This window comes from Camellia sinensis, chromosome 1, assembly GCF_055761805.1.
Source record: "Camellia sinensis isolate YWXY chromosome 1, ASM5576180v1, whole genome shotgun sequence".
NCBI classification, from domain to species: Eukaryota; Viridiplantae; Streptophyta; class Magnoliopsida; order Ericales; family Theaceae; genus Camellia; species Camellia sinensis.
The window spans coordinates 173,788,896-173,801,423 of NC_138961.1; positions in this window are offsets into that span (position 1 = coordinate 173,788,896).

A 12,528-nucleotide genomic window follows, 5' to 3' on the forward strand; every position below is an offset into this window, starting at 1 on the left:
GAACTTTTGCCAGACATATGTGCCAAGCAAGGACTTGGTTCGTCTCCTCGGCTTACCAATCGAAGTTCGTAAGGCTCCAATCCTTCTCAACTACGTCTCGACGTATCAGAGCACTCTGCTCGACGTCCCTTGAAAAAGCAAGTCTCCTCTATTTGTCACAACACCTCCAACTGCTTTATCCCTAAGGCCAAACCAGGCCTCCACCTTTGATCCTGCAGACCAGCCATCAACTTCAACTCCCCAACTAATTCCTCCGGCCCAATGCCAACGCCGACGCTGAGCTTCGCCTAATGCCCCTGCTAGCAGAACTTGCAGTTGTAGATGCCGGGGTCCTGTTATCTCAGCCATAGATCGATCCAACCCTCCAATTGCCTTGCCAACAATTCATTTTGGTCCTAGAGTCACCATTGTCGCTATAGCCGACGAGATGGGCCAAGCTAAAATTATTCTTGATGACCTTTTTTCTGACATCCCTAGAATGATGTTGGTCAATTCTTCTTCACCACCCTACTCTCAACCAAAGCCAAGAGCCAAGAGGTAAAAAAGGCTAAGGCGAAGGCCCCTGCCACAGAAGTTGAATTTGAGGATACCGTGTTGATCTCAAAGTTGGTCGAGATCGAGAAAAGATCTTCTGTTGTCGAGAATAGGCTTGCCGAGGCCTGGTCATCAGAGGAACCTTCCTCAAAGAAGCCGAGGTCGGAGAACACAGCTCATCCAGGTATTTTTCATACTGATGAGCCCTGAGCTCTGATAGTCATGGTGGGAGATTGACCCTTGTTGGCCGAAGACAGCACACTCGACAATATTGAAGTCGGTGCCACATTCTCTACCGTCGTTCTCTTGCCGACTGACCTCAACCAAATGGTCGAGCTTACTGAGTATGAAAATTACACTTTGATGATGCAGCATTGCATTTTGGTAAGTTCACATACTTTGTTCTTTCGTCTAGTGTTGCTTCTGGGTTTTGTACTTAACAAAAATCTTCTATTTTCCTTGTCTTCTTGTAGGGCATTCAACAAGTCCACTCCTTCGTGGTTAAAGCCAAGGAGTTCAAAAAGGAGTTGACAAACAAGACCAAGAAGGCAGCCAAGCTTCTCTTTTCACTGAATCAGACCGAGGCTCGCGTCCGAGGTCTGCTAGACTAGGCAAAGGCTGCCTAGGCAGCCTAAATCAAAGCTGAAAATCGTGCCGAAGCGGCCAAGAATGTTGCCAGGTCGTAAAGGCCAAACCAAAAGAAGCTAAGGATAAGAAGGCCCAGGCCCAAATTGAGCTCCAAACTACTCTGGCCACCAAAGAGGCCGATTTCAAGGTGCTGACAAGAAGGCCTATGCCAAAGGGGCAGCCGACGTCCGTGATGCCTACAAGAATCAAGTTAATTAAGCGTGCAACAAGGGATATACCTTTGGTTGGATGGCTGCTTTGAAGGAGTTGGCCATCCCTGACGACTCGCTTCTTCGGGATACAAGCTGATTTGTCATGCAATTTCCTTCTACTCCAAGCCAATCTAAGGATGAGGCTGAGGGGAAAGAAGAAGTTGAGGCTGAAGTTGATGCTGAAGAATCTGTAGGAGCCAAGTCCCCAATTCTGAATGAGCAAGTCTTGGACTTGACTCAAGATGAAGAGAATGATGAGGTCCCAAAAAGCTCTTCACCCAAGAAAACAACCCTTAAGGCCGAGGTCGCAGCTGCAGAGAAGAGCCTGGATCAAACTCTTTAGGAGATTGACACCGAGGTCACAGCCGAGGTTGAAGTCAAGAGGGCTAAAGACAATATCCCCCCAATCTAGCATTTAGAATTTGTTCTTACTTGTACTGTCTTCTTTCACTTTGAATAGTTGTAACTTTTTGTTTGTTTGAACAATTTTAAGCTTCAATTTGGCCGATGTGCTTGCTTTTGTATTCGAACAAGTTATCTCTTATTTCAGGCCAAAGTACCCTTTTCTCTGTATTTGAACAAGTTTTATTTTTTGAATACATGTTTCACTTTTCTTTCTAAGTGTTGAATGCTTGTCTCTTTAAGCTCTATCTATTTTCATTGTCTTGTATGCTTCCATACTATAGCTTGACTTTTCGCACTCCTTTTGAAAGATGATAAGCCCTACAGTTCGGACTCCCGTGGTTCTAAATCTGATTTCACAAGTGTAATGTGAAATAGATAAACACAAAAGAGTCCAAATGACAATAATGGACTGCTTTGCCAAACATAGAGTCGCCACCTAAATATTTTTGAAAAATTTAGGAAACCCACGACTCGTGCCAAAGGCTATGTGTCCGTCATCACCAAGATTGTCTCGGCTCGAGAATTTAGGTCCGAGAGGGGAAGGTCATGAATTGAGCACCTCACTCGCCCGATCAAAGATCAACCTCTACTAATCATGATGTGATTCTTATTTACATCATATGTTCTTGTTCCGATTATTAGGCTAACTTGCTATATGATGCACACACAAGTATAGACTAATTTGCAAAAATTGGAACACTTTGAGTTCATGTTTGTTTTAAAAATTGTTTCGAATAAGTACCACTTGAAAAAGTGATCAAATATGTACATTACTCAAATTATTATAATTCAAGCAATTAGCCTTCATCCACAGGCATTCAAGCAATTATATAAATTAAGCACTTAGTCTCATGGCAAGCATGCTAGACATGGCAACAATCACACTCATGCAAGATGCTAAAACAAATAAAAGCTCACCCAGTACTCCAAGCCAAAAAAAATGACAGAGTTAGAATAATGCATAATCCTAACTATGCAATATGACTAATGCAACGCATGCGATATGCAATTTACTAGGCCCGACTACTAATATGACGTATGAATCAATTTGATAGCATGCGGTCTAAGCACGTTTTCAAAGAAGTATTAACTAACAATGCAAGTTAGAATGATGCATCGAGCTCAATACATGCAAGACAATGGATGAAAGGCATGGGAGATGCTAAACGAAATATGATGCCCTAAACTAACCATCATAAGCAGGTAAATAAAAGAAAGAAATATGTGGGGTTAGAAGACATACATATTATTATAACTGTGCCCTCATGTAAGAGGGTCTGAATAAACTAACTAGCTAAGCTAATTACTACAAATTAACTAACTATTACAAACCGAATAAACTAAATATGCTGGCCAGTTATTACAAAACCAATTAATTAATTAACTATTCTATGGAACTAACTTATTAATTATACTAATTAATTAATTACAAATTAGAATTAACTAATTAATTACAACATGAATACAACATGAAAGAAGTAACTAAGCTAACTAATCAGTCGCGGGAAGTAAGGAATGCTCATGCATGCGCGGATTTTTACCCGAAAAGCCCACTATTCTACTGCCAGAGTCCTTTGTTACACAATTAGAATATCTTTTCACCTCAACCTCTGCTCTGTTCTGTTCTAAAAAGTTGCTGCTCAATTTGACAAAAGTGGCTGGCAGGCTAGAAGTAGTGGTCGACCAGTCACAAAAGGTAGCATGTCGTCTAAAAAAAGTGGCCTGCTGGCCTGCCGGCCACTAAAGCCTGGTTCCTTCTGCTACAACAGAAAGCATACAGAGCACAAACAGGGTATTCTCAAGGTATGTTTGTCCACCCCGCCTCTCTTTATCATCAAACAGCTCAAATGAGTGGCAAACTCAATTCGCAAGCCATCAATTGATGCAATTTCATTGCATGATGGCCTATGAACCAAGGTGTACAATTTCAATAAATGCACAATAAAAGACTCTCAAACCTCCTCCCTATCATGGATTGATCAAGAGAAGTGGTTGACCTTGGAAACTTGAACCATTTCATCACTAGCAAGTATGAAATGTTTCAAGTTTTCATGTGTTCAATTAACGTCCGATTGAACACCAAATTGCTTATTATCTTGCATCATTTTTAGTCCCAATTTTATTACTTCATTTTAATTACCAACCATTCCTTAGTTCATTGAGTCCAATAGTGATTTTAAGTCTTCTAATGGAAAGAAATATAAAACAAAAAGTTGTTTTGGGCATGAGAGAGACAACATGCCATTGGTAATGAAGCCCCAAATGAATTAAACAATTAAGCACAATACCTCAATCTCATGTTTAAACAAACACTTGGTTTGAAACAATTTTCAAAGTAAAAAAAAAAGCCAAGAAATGAGGGAGGTTGCAGAAGTGATTAAAGGTGATTATAAGTATAAAAAGCAAGAAATAAATGCTATTAACTCGAATAGGTTGGTGGCTAAGGCCTAAACCTCCAAATCTATGAAGACCATTACACTACAAGCATGCTATACAAAGCTCAAATGCAATGAACAACTAAAAATAGTCCTAAAACATGCTGGAATTAAGACAAAAATAGTTAAAACAATAAGTTACAACACGGAGCAAGTTCAGCTAGTAAACAAGCACAAGAAGGGGAGGCTACCCCCTCCATTTTTGGGACTTCAAAACATGGTTTTAGCCACTGAAAAACCTCTGAGATTTAGTATTAAAAAGCTCAAAAAAAGTTGACTAAAAGGTGGGAAACACAAGGGCAAAGGCTTGAGAAGTGAGGTAGAAAAAAGGGTGATCCACCCCTCCACCCTTAATGGCCTTAAACCACAAGTTTCAGCCCAAAAATACACTGTATAAACAGCCCAAAAATAGTCCAAAAATAGTAGGAAAAATAGTAAATAAATCAAAGAAATAAGCCAAGACTTATACCTCTTGAAGATGAGAACCCTTTCTAAGTGACAAACCAACACTTACGCACCCTCAAGAGCTCAAAGTAAGCTCAAAAGTACCTCAGTTCAAATACCAAAAGGTTTGGTTTAGAGTGTATAGGCAAAGGCTTAAGAATTTGCAAGAGAGAAAAGGAATTGTAGAGAGAGAAATATTTTTGCTCTAAAATTTTCAACCTTCAAAAATAGAAGGGGAGGTCTTCTATTTATAGAAAAATATGAAACTCCCTCAGAAATATCCATACATACATGTGTGGGCAAATGCATGCACCTGTGAAAATAGCTGGCACAACTAGCATAAATATTTGCAAAAACGCACAAGTGGCCGGCAGGCCACACAAATGGACCGCATCCCACATTAGTGGCCAGCAGCCCATACTATTGGGCCTGCAAGTTCCAGGGTTTTTAAGCTTGAAAAACTATGGTTTTGGTCCAAAACAAGGCAAAAGGTGTGTAGGGTTTGAAGCCTTAAAGGTGTGACATTCTACTAAGGACTTTGAACACTTGACAAACATACACAAATTCATCATTGGGTGCACAAGCGGTGACGCCCAAGTTATAAGGGCGGTAAAAAATGGAGTGTCTACATATACTTGCAATATTTTGGCACTTCTCTCAAGTACAATGTTCTTGTGTGATCACTTCGGGGTAGAGCACCTCAAACCAGTATCACCTCGGACCAATTTTATCTCGGATGCATCTATGGCTATGATCTCGGCGACTTGGCACTTCATAAATTTTTTTTAACAAGTGTTACTTCTTTACTTGTACTTGCTGCCTTTTATCAAGACTTCACCCTTCCAATTCTTTATGGTTTGACAACCTGGTTGGTGATCTCGGGTAACAAATAGTTCGAGTGTCCTTTATCTGGGTACCTCGGCTAACTCCAATTTGTAAATTTTTCAAAAATTTCAACCAGTGTCAACCCTATTCTTCATTCCTGCTTCCTGCCCCCTAATGTGAACCTAAGTACCACTTGTGTTTACATTAAGCATGTATTTCTAATTTTTACCGAAGTCTGATTCAAACAAATTTTAGCCGAGGTATTCTACCTCGGTGTCTCTGTTAATCCAACTAGATCAAACTTAGTTCAAATCTACTATATGACAAGTGTTAATTTAACTCTACCATATGGCAAGTCTAAGTTATTCATCATGTTTCAATCGGAAACATCACCAACTTAGTTCAACTCTATTGTATGGCAAGTATAATTCAACTCTACCATATGATAAGGATAAGTTATTTGTAATGTTTCAATCGGAAACATCACCAACTTAGTTCAGCTCTATCGTATGGCAAGTATAATTTAACTCTACCATATGATAAGTCTAAGTTATTTGTCATGTTTCAATCAGAAGTATTGTCATAAGACTGTTCAGTATTATTGCACAAATTTCAAATTCATAAAAACAAAATCGAACTAGCACTTTATTAAAATTTTGGCTAATAAAACTATGACATAAATCTCAAAAAACAAAAATTAATGATAAAAAAACTTTAGATTGCAAATGTTCCAAGGTCTTGGCAACTCTTTGCCATCAGTGTCTTCAAGCCGATATGCACTATTGCCGGCAACTGAGATGATTCTATATGGCTCCTCCCAGTTTGGGCCAAGTTTGCCTTCCCTAGGATCCTTCTTGTTACCGACAACTTTCCTCACGACAAGGTCCCCTACCTTGAACTCTCTTGGGTTGACCTTCTTATTGTAAGCCCTAGCAAGCTGTTGCTGGTATGCCCCCAGTCGAATTACTGCTCTCTCCCTTCTTTCTTCCAATAGATCCAGATCTCGGGCAAGGAATGCCTCGTTGGTCCCATTCTTCACTCCCTGGGTTCTAATTCCAGGAATGCCGACCTCCAGTGGGATGACTACTTTAGTGCCATAAGCCATGGCAAAAGGAGACTCCCTAGTTAATGTTCTTGGCATAGTCCGATATGCCCACAGCACATTGGGCAATTCTTCCACCCACTTTCCATTGGTTGCTTCCAGTATTTTCTTAATCCCATCCAAGATGGTCTTGTTGGATGCTTTTACCTGACTATTACTCTGGAGGAAACTAGGAGTAGAGTAATAGTTCTTAATCTTGTACTTTGCACAAAAGTTCTTAATTAGCTTACTATCAAACTAAGTGCCATTGTTTGCTATAACGACCCTTGGAATCCTAATCCTGGTCATTATGTTCTTCCAAATAAAGTTCTTAACATCAATATCTCGAATTTTCACAAGAGGTTCAACCTCTACCCACTTTGTAAAATAGTCTGCGGTTACTAACAAGAACTTTCCTTGTCCAGTTGCCTGTGGCAGTGGTCCCACTAGGGCCATGCCCCACTGGACAAACGGCCAAGGATTGGGCATTGGGTTCAGATCCGTTGCTGGCTAATGTATTAAAGGTGTAAACCTTTGACACTTTTCACACTTCCTGACATAGGCTTCATCATCATTTTGCATATATGACCATCAGTATCCTTGAGATATGGCTCTATAGGCAAGTGACTTGCCCCTACATGGCTTCCACAAACTCCTTCATGGATCTCGTATGGAAAGTCCTCAATCTGGGATGGATGCACACATCTCAAGAGGGGCCTAGTGAAGGACCTTCTGTAGAGATGGCCTTCTGCTGATAAGCAGAACCTTGCCGACTTCAGTCTTATTTTGTGTGCTTCCTTTTTGTCTACTGGCAGCATGCTATCTCTGAGGAACAGAACTATGGAATCCATCCAACTTGGACCCATCTCTACACACATTGCTTCGTATTCTGTAATAAGGGGGTTCTACACTTGGTGGTCAAAATCTGGACCTGCCTGGCTGAAGTTGGGCTTTTCAAATCAAGGAGAGTCGTGATTTGATCTGGGCTTGCTTTTATCCCCCTCCTGGTGATCAAGTATCCCAAGAACTTACCAGAACCGACTCTAAATGCACATTTCGAAGCATTGAGTCGAAGCCGATATGTTCTTAGGATATCAAAAACTGCCTTCAAAACAGCCAGATGGTTCCCAAGCTCATTGGTCTTCATGGCCATGTCATCAATGTAGACTTCTACTGTCTTTCCAATTAGATGTTTAAACATCTTGGTCACTAACTGCTAGTAGGTTGCTCCTGCATTTTTTAACTCGAAAGGCATTACCTGTAACAATAGAGTCCTTTCGGAGTGATGGATATCGTCTTCTCTTCATATGGAGCATACATTGCTATCTGATGGTAGCCTCTGTATGCGTCCAAAAAACTCATCCTCTCATGCCCTGAAATGGCATCTACTAACTGATTAATCTTAGGCAATGGGAAACTATTTTTGGAACAAGCCTTATTCAGGTTAGTAAAGTCCACACAGACTCTTCACTTGTTGTTCTTCTTTTTCAGTACCATTGTATTGGATAACCAGGTCAGATAGTGTACTTCTCAGATGGCCTAGGCTTCTAGTAGCTTGTCCACTTCCTCCTCAACTGCTTCCACATGTACTAATGTCAGCCTCCTTGCTTGTTGGATGACCGGTTTAGCTAACCTGTCTATGTTGAGCCTATGACAAGTGACCTCGGGGTCGATTGTCACGACCCAAACCCGCCCCTATGGGTTTAGCACCGTAACCGACTAGTAATCTGAGATCACCGAAGGCCTGCTTAATAGTAATATAGTAATACAGAGTACAGGGGCTGGCGGAAGCCAATACAGTCAATAAACAATGTCCAATGAGCTGTGATAATCTGTATGCAAAAAGGCTTTATCATTCAAATATATACAATCGGACAAAATAGTATGTACATATATACAATCATTCAGTCAGGGACCTAATCCCTATTAAACAGTACAGTACAGTAACAAAACAGTTACAGAGACAGAAGGGGGAACTAAAACACCCCTAAGCCATAACTTGTCAGGCTCGGAACCTCGCATTGAGGCACATAGGTTGGCTCGACAAAACTGGAGTTACCCCGACGCTTCTAGCTGCGGTTTGGTGCCTGTACACCTACATATATATATGAGCAGTGAGCTAAAGCCCAGTGAATAACACAATGCGTAAAGGGGTTAAGAATGAATGTCCTTACAGTAATAAAAGCAGTTCATTAAATCAGTATTTCAGTCGTTCAGTCAGTACAGTCATATGTGGTATATCCTTTAGCATAACAGTACAGTAAAAAGTAGGTCTTAAAAGACCGAGTAGTAAATGATGGCCATCAATCAGTAAACAGTAGTGGTTCCAACAAGGGAACCGACAGAGATCTCTGTAACAGTATCAGTAAACAGTAGTTGCTAAGGATGCCACAGTACAGTTCAAAATATAGGACATACATTCGTTCAATTAACAGTAACAATTCAGAAAGCAGTACAGTTCAGTTGTTCAGAAGATAATCATTTTGAACATATCTTTACACAATTGTTACTCATAGAGTTTTGGGCTACAGTAAGCTAGAGCGTCTCCTCGGAAAGCCAACCCTACACAGTTTACAGATTGAACACATACTAAGCCACACAGTTAGGAAAGATAATAACTTAATCCCTAATTTGCCTCGGTGTGGTTCTACATCTATTTCCTCATTAAGATGTTTTAAACTAGGCCTAAGAATGCCTAGGATGGGATGAGGATGCAAAGATGCACTTTAAAAGCATTTTCAGACTTTTAAGAAAACAGGGGTCACGCTCGAGCGTAGGTCGATCCGCACGAGCGGGCATGTAGACAAAGGTTTTCGCTCGAGTGTAGACTTACCCGCTCGAGCGTTCTGCAAAACAGTCAAAAGTGCTGGATGGGTGAAAATCACGCTCGATTGGGTACTCGACACCCGCTCGAGCATGAGACACAATGTCCCGCTCGAGCGTCAATTATTCCGCTCGAGCGGACTTCAAAACAAAATAAAATGCTGGGAGCACGATTTCCACACTCGAGCGCCAGTCACCCCGCTCGAGCGTGAGTCCAAATTCTGGAAATTCCAGATTTGAACCTCAAGCTCAAAACCAAGTTTTAAACCATAAATTTCGATCCTCTTGGGCCAATTTTCCAGAAAACACATCAAAACTCATACTTTAACATGATTCAAAGCTCAATTTGTAAAATAAAAGCCCAAGGGTGTTTCAAATGAATCCAATTCAAACCAATTTCCATGAATACGAAGAACATGCAAACATGCATGAATTTAAACCATTTCAAGCTTCAATTTCATGCTCTAACGAGCCAATTCTTTCAAAGACAAGGTGAAAACATGGTCTATTGTAAAAATATGAGCATGCATGTACAATTTCATGAAGGATAACTTCAAAACTTCAAAGTAAAGGCATGCATGCATGAACTAGGCTCCAATTCAACATCATGAGAGCAAAACTTGACTTAAATCACTAGAGGCTCAAGAACCACGCATGAACAAGCTTAAATACAACAAGGAGAGGTTGAAATTCCTTACCTAAGTCTTGAATTAGAGGTATAGAGGCTCAAGAAGGCAAATCTCTCACAATTTCTTCAAGATTCCAAGCAATTCAAGATGAATTCACTCTAACTCCCTATTCTCCCTCTCTAGTCGGCTATACACTCAAGAATAATGGCTGAGCAAATGTTTGTAATGCAAGACTAAGCCTTAGACAAGGTTTGGTGTAGTGGCCCACTCAAATGGCAAAGTTGTAGTTAAGTCAAACTATGTAATTTCTTAATAATTAACCTAATTTAATCATACCAAATCAGTTTTCAGATAAATATACCATAAAATCACATTAATTCTAAGGATCACAAATCATCAATCAATTTCGGATTCGGTCGCCGATAAGGCCTTCAATTCGCAATTTAAACATAAAAACACAAATAGATAATCAAATAACCAAACAGATAGAATTACAATTAAACAGGTATACTCAGTCAATTCAGTTTCAATTTCAGTCAGTCAGTTCAGTAGTTTATTCAGTTCACTTATCAGTCATAATCAGTTTTAGTTTAACGGTAATCAGTGGTTATTCGGTAAACAGTGACGAGGGTTATTACATCGATGCTAGGCATCTCATAAGGCATCCAGGCAAACACTTCTATGTTTGCTCGCAAAAAAACTTTCAACTCCCTTTCATCCTCCTCGGCTAAGCTTGAGCCGAGAATAAAGAAGCCCACTTCATTATCTTTCTAAACTAGAATCTTCTTCAAAGCTCCCTCACTTTTGTCGACTGGTTCTTTGCTAACATCATCCAGGACCTCCATGTCCTCGTCTTCGATTTCAATTGTTTCCATTTCTCGCACCTTACAGGTGGACTTTATTGTTGCCATGGAGCAATTTTTTGCCTACACCTAATCCCCTCTGACCTCCTCAATCCCATGTTTGGTTGGAAATTGTAACAACTGGTGCAATGTTGAAGGAACAACCCTCATTGCATACATCCACGGTTTGCCCAAGATAACATTGTAAAGGGAAGGGGTGTCAATTACTGTAAACTCAGTGCTTACCTTCTTGGTGCCTGCTTGCACCTCCAAATTTGTGGCACCTAGAGGCCATGTTGGCGTTCCGTTGAATCCAATTGTTCCAGATTATCTGGGAAAAGGCCAAGCTCCTTGTAACATCTAACATACATAATGTCACAAGAACTACCTTGATCAACCAATATGCACCTCACCTGTCACTCTCCGATTTTTGGCATTATAACCAGAGCATCATTGTGTGAATACTGCACCATATCTAGGTCTGCCTCAGTAAAAGAAACCATTGGCCCCTAGTACTAATTTGTCATACGCGTCTTTTGCTGGACCTGATACACATGTTGTTTGTGCCTTACCCTTTAAGTCTCCCTACATAAATCATTCTCATTGACCTTCGAGTGAATCACATCGATCAGCCAAGGTCCATCTGCTTGCTGTGGTGGCGGTAGTGGAAGTGGTGCTGCCAATGCCTGGGGTAACCTGGTTTGCTCTTCCCTTGTCCTGGCCTCATCGACTAGGTCTCTCAGGTGACCCCGTTTGACCAGATCCTCCAAATGTGTCTTCAGAGCCCTACATCCTTGAGTCAAGTGCCCATCCTCATTATGGTAAGCACAATGCTTCCCAAGACTCCTTCGTATAAACTCGTCAGTGATCTTCTCTGGCATTCTGTAATACGGTTGGTTTCTGATCCTTTCCAGAACTTTGTAAACCGGGATCCTGAATACTATGGTTACTGCCTATGCAGCCCTCAACCTTATTTCCTACCTATTGAAACTAGTGTTACCACGGCCTCGCTTTGGCGAGCCGTTTCTCTTCTCCTGCTTTGGTGCCTTTGTTCCATGTGTGTCTTTCTCTACTCTGGCATATTTCTCAATTCATGCCATGAGCTACTCCATACTTTTTGGTAGAGTTTTTGCAAGTGACTTTCGAAGCCGGCATTCATCCTTCAGGCCGTTTTTGAAAGATACGACCACTAGCTTCTGGTTGCATGCCAGTATTCGGTTAAACACCTCATAATACCGTTTGGCATAAGCCCTGAGGCTTTCACCCTCGCTAATGTTCAAAGCCAGTAGGGAGTTTAACCTTAGTGGATGCAAGTTATTTGTTATAAACCTCGCTATAAACATCTCGGCCAGGCCTTCCCAACTCTTCACAGTTCTTTTCTGCAACTTGTGGAACCAATTCAATTCGATTTTCTCAAAGGATGAGGGGAACATCTTGCATAGTAACTGCTTATTCCCGCTATATAATGCCATTGAATTTAAATATAAGCCAACATGAAAGTTTGGATCAGACTTACCGTTATAAATCTAGAACCTCGGCATATGGAATCTTTTTGGGGCCTCAAATCTATCCAATTCCATAGAGAACGACGTTCTTGGCTTGACGAAGGATGTTACGTCTGCGTGGAGTCACTTCCTCTGGAGGTAGTCCCTCAGATCCGCCTTCGTTCGG